The sequence below is a fragment of the Limulus polyphemus genome, unplaced genomic scaffold (assembly GCF_000517525.1).
Source record: "Limulus polyphemus unplaced genomic scaffold, Limulus_polyphemus-2.1.2 Scaffold5048, whole genome shotgun sequence".
In the NCBI taxonomy this organism is placed as follows: domain Eukaryota; kingdom Metazoa; phylum Arthropoda; class Merostomata; order Xiphosura; family Limulidae; genus Limulus; species Limulus polyphemus.
The window spans coordinates 63,814-69,523 of record NW_013670658.1 but is presented as its reverse complement, the minus strand read 5'-3'; positions in this window follow the sequence as shown (position 1 = coordinate 69,523).

The following is a 5,710-nucleotide window of genomic DNA, read 5'->3' as shown; positions in this document are numbered from 1 at the left end:
AATGGTATTTTCTGTTTGTAGTTAACTAGAACCATAGCGGAAACAATGGTATTTTCTGTTTGTAGTTAACTAGAACCATAGCGGAAACAATGGTATTTTCTGTTTGTAGTTAACTAGAACCATAGCGGAAACAATGGTATTTTCTGTTTGTAGTTAACTAGAACCATAGCGGAAACAATGGTATTTTCTGTTTGTAGTTAATTAGAACCATAGCGGAAACAATGGTATTTTCTGTTTATAGTTTGTTTAAACATGGTCTAAGAAGCCAAAGTCTGTTGGTGTGGAAGGTCAGTGTAAAGTTTGTTTAAATCTGCAGCCTAAAATATATCTCGAAAAAGCTTGTTATAATAAAACTTACGGTGTCGGTCAACATTTTCACATAGAGCTACTGTATAAGGAGTATCTTCACACAGCCGACTCTAAACTAGGGTGAAGGCATTTAGTCAGTAGCATCTTGGACTACTCTTGTTGACCGAATAGTGGAACTTGATCGTCAATTTTATAGCGGTCTCTTAGCTTTCTTGGTCTCTCAATCCGAGGGTTCATGGTTCGAGGCCTGTTACCGCAAAAAAATGCGAGTCGCGAGTCAAGAATTCTGGGATTCACGGTCATAAAGGAGTTAGAAAGGCAACACGAGACTGAAAAATCGTTCGTACAAAGTGCAACAAGCCTTCAGAAAGAACGTAAATAACTACTACACATATGACACCCACAAAACTAAGTTAGTCAACAAATACAACTATAAAGGTTTAGTAAATTTTCGTCACGTTCTTGTTGTTTTTCACGTGTCAACATGCACGATAAAATATGCCCTCAGGCCAAATGCCAAAACGTATTCTTCCATAATTATAATTTCAATGCAGACATATGTCCATATTCTACATTATATTTCACTAACACCACATTCCTCACAGTAACTTCGTTATTAAAAGTTGTTACGTAAAATCACATTAACTTATTCAATAGAATAACTTATAATCAAGAAATACATGGAAGAGTAGTCAGAGTTTCACTATAAGTAGTAGTTGGGATAAGTTCATCTACGTTGACCTGTGTGTGAAATGAAATACAGAATGATCACTATATAGCTTTACTCTTTGTCTGGATATATTAAAATATTACAACAGTTATTTTACATCATACTTTACTGACACGAATTCTGAATAAATAATACATTTTATTGAGTTGACCTTCAGCATTTTTTCATTGGAAGCTTCAATCATTTATAATATCCATTGGGTTTGTGAAAATAAAATTCCTCCAAGGTGTATTCGTTTCAAGTAAAAATCTTTTATTTTAAAGATTTTTGCTAAACATAACTGTAATTGGGTTGATTATTTAGTCAGTGGTATATTCATCTTTACAAGTAAAACTCTAATAGATCTTGTTTTACGTTACAAAACAACATTTGAACAAACCATAACCCTTTTTAGGATAATCAAAGTAAATATCATAATAAGACTACAGGTCTCCAACAAGCTTAATTAAAAACTTTCTGTTTACTTAATATTTGACTACATCGGTGTTATGATACTGGAAGCCGAATGAACGTTGTATAAGACTTATTAAATTTCCTTTCTGCTTTATTTACAAAATTCCTATTCATGTCAGCAGAACTACAACTTATGCACTCTCACATAGCAGAAACTGTTGCTAATTCATGAATTCTTTTTGCAGCTAATAATAAATTCTGGTCTTTGTATTTAGACAAACTAAAATCAATTTGGCAATCATTATAACAATTTGAATATACTTTTACTTTTTTGCATATAAAGAGTACATTGTATTATTTCATCAGCTTGGTACCTATGCTTTAACGATATTTTCGACCATAATCCCAATAATTTCTCACGATGTTTCGCCAGTTTATGAGGTTTTGGTTAATGCTAAATACATATATTAAGCAAATCTGTCTCTGTAATAATCTTATAATAATAAAAAAATTAAATTAAAAAGTATTGCATTCGATATTTTAAATAATATAACTAACACTTTAAATGAAAGTAACAATAAGTATACTTACTTAAGGAACACAGAAACACATAGTAAAGTATAAGTATACTTAAGGAAAACAGAAACACATAGTACAGTATACTTACTTAAGGAAAACAGAACCACATAATAAAGTATTCTTACTTAAGGAACACAGAAACACATATTAAAGTATACTTATTTAAGGAACGCAGAAACAAATAGTAAAGTATACTTACTTAAGGAACACAGAAACACATTAAAGTATACTTACTTAAGGAACACAGAAACACATAGTAAAGTATACTTATTTAAGGAACGCAGAAATAAATAGTAAAGTATACTTACTTAAGGAAAACAGAACCACATAGTGAAATATACTTACTTAAGGAACACAGAAACACATATTAAAGTATACTTACTTAAGGAACACAGAAACACATAGTAAAGTATATTTCACTATGTGGTTCTGTTTTCCTTAAGTAAGTATACTTTACTACTTGTTTCTGTGTTCCATAAGTAAGTATACTTACTTAAGGAACACAGAAACACATAGTAAAGTATACTTACTTATGGAACACAGAAACAAGTAGTAAAGTATACTTACTTAAGGAAAACAGAACCACATAGTGAAATATACTTACTTAAGGAACACAGAAACACATATTAAAGTATACTTACTTAAGGAATGCAGAAACAAATAGTAAAGTATACTTACTTAAGGAACACAGAAACACTAGTTGTAGGTTTGTGATTCATGTTATACATGAAGTTCAACTATTTCTGATATAAATGACTTTTTATAGATTAACATAAGGTGGTCAAACCTTTGAAGAAAAATTAAATTATATATATATTAACAAAGTCAAAATACGAAGAAATTAAATTATATATATATTAACAAAGTCAAAATACGAAGAAATTAAATTATATATATATTAACAAAGTCAAAATACGAAGAAATTAAATTATATATATATTAACAAAGTCAAAATACGAAGAAATTAAATTATATCTTAATTTAACAGCACGTTTCGTTAAATAAACATTACATGAAAGTGCAGTAACTTTTTTTCAACACAATTTCCAAATGAAATATACATTCTTTTTGTCATTTACCTTAAAAATACGTTTAATAAATTTGATGTTTCTAGAAATTTAACCAAAGTGTATCTGAACAACGAAAGAAATAGGAACTCGATTTTAGTATCAAAAACAAAAGAGTTACTGTTCACTTTATTTTAAATTTCGTGTTTTAAATTAAACCAATTTTATTGGAAGTTTCAATGAAATGAAAAGACGAATCGGAAAAAAAATACTTAAATAACCAAGAAACACTAAAATATTTAATTTTCAAATTATTTGATGGTGAGAAAAATCGTTTCACTATTATTAAGTAAAATTATTTAATGTTAGGACTCAGTAGTTTAATTTAGTTTTATAATCAAATATACTGTCGCATAGTAGTTTCATAGCGTAGTGCATTTTACCATTACAGTATTCAGTGATTTGTGTAAATAAAGTTTTAATAAGTAAAATACAAGTAAGAGGTAAAAGGTCGAAATTGCGTTTGTTTTGATAAATTTTCTCTCAAAAGTTCTTTGTACTCAGCTATAATATACTAATTGAAAACACGGTATGATGGTTAGGTTCGCTCGACTCGCAATCTGCAGGTCGCGGCTTCCAGTCCCGTAACCGAAAATGCTCGCCCTTTCAGAGGTGCGGGTGTTATAATATGTCGATCATTCCCAATATTCATTAGTACAAGGGTAGCCCAAAAGTTGGCGATGGGTGGTGTTGACTAACTGCCTTCACTCTGATCTATCAGTGCCAAATCAGAGTCGGCTAGCGCAGATAGCTCTCGAGAAACTTTTCGTGTAATTCGAAACAAACAAAACCAGTTGGAAAGGAAAAAAATAATATTTGTGCTTCTTGCACTGTAAACCTTAGCGTAACACAGTGTACAATATGTTTAGTGGATTGTTTTCAAGTAAATAAAGTATCTCTTTTATTATCACTAAATTTCATTTCTAGTGAAGCACTTGATTAGGTGATGATGTGGTTGAGATTTTCCCAATTAAATTTTATAAACAATGGTAAGTATAATACTAAAACGATTCTTAGTATGATAAGAGAAACACCTTTCACTCGACTTGCGGTATTGGCTAAGTATTTAATAAAACTATTTAAGATATTCGCTAAAAGCACATATTTTGTTTGATTAGAAATATTTCTTACTTTCTTGAGGATAATAAAATCACCAAAAATATATTAGCTTAATCCCTTCCAGAAAAAAAACCTTGAATAAAAGGCTGTTCTGATTTCTCCATTTTCAAAATTTAGCCTTGATCAAGATAAATTATTTGTCAGTTTGAAATCAAAACTTTACCCATGTGATTTGATAATTCCTTTCCATGAAGAAATTACGTTTGTTGGTAATTGGTAAAAAGGTCCAACAATTAAGACTAATACTGCGACAAAACTTGCTCTTATTCATTATAAAGTCATCCAAAAAGTCTAAATAATAATGAATCCAAATAAAATTCAGTTTTACCCTTTTTTACAGTGGACGGATTCTTTGAAACATTTACTTCACTGCTTCTCAGAAGGTCTTCTTGCACAAGAGAACACCAATATCAAAAAGATTAATTAAGTTTCGTCGCCTTTGTTTGTAGTTAAGTAAGCTACACAAAGGGATATCTGTGCTGTGCCCACCACGATCGCCTATTTGCCACCGGGAATTTTTTTCTTTAGCTGTTTTTTCCTTTGTTCAGGATCGAATGAATTACCTCTTCTGTTCCAAGTAAGTACCTTACTATATAAACTGAAGACTAACCCCTCATCACTGTTATAAGGCAGTTTTTAACACCTCAGTAGGAAGTTGACTGGCGATTTCTAATGGCCGTGTATTTATGTGGTGTAGTTGTCTTCAGTGACTTTTTCTAGGCTGTCCAACAACAATTTAGTTTTAAGATAGCATGTCCAAATATTCTCACTGCAAACCGAACCTACATGTCTCAAAATGATCTGTCACTTGTTTCTGTGTTCCAAAAATTAACACCTCTGAAAATCTGTATTTCCATCAGGAACTCCACCTGTTACAAAAATTTAGCATTTACACACCGAAACAATTACTGATAGCACTTGACATGAAATAATGACACTTTCTTTCCAAGTAGCACAGGCAAAATGAGCTGCAACAGCTATACCGTTTCACAAAAAAGTGCGTGAATTATGAACATAACTACTGACATATCGCTTTTTAAAACTGAATTAAGTTGTTAGTTTCCTGACTATATTACATTATTTCTTGGTGTACTAGAAGAAGTATGAATTTTAAGGGCATGTCTATTGAATAAATATCGCTGATTTCTGAGATACTTCTCAGTTTCGTAATGCCTGATGAACAAATCTGACTGTACTGTAAGTCAACTACTAAGTCTGAGAAAGAGCTTCTCTAGGCCCTTGACAACCTTTTATTATTGCAGCTGAAATTAATATTCTAATATATGTACATTACCTTGCAAAAGTATTCACCCCTACCAATAATATCACATTTTGATGAAATACAAGTAATGTAAACAACTTTTTGATGAACTGGATTTTATTCAAAGCTCTAATGACAACTTAACATTGTTATGTGTGAAGGAAGTTCAATGTCAGCTAAACTAGCAAAGAAAATATATAAATTGAAATTTGCTGAATCCATAAGTATTCAGTCCCCTAAGCTAGTACTTGG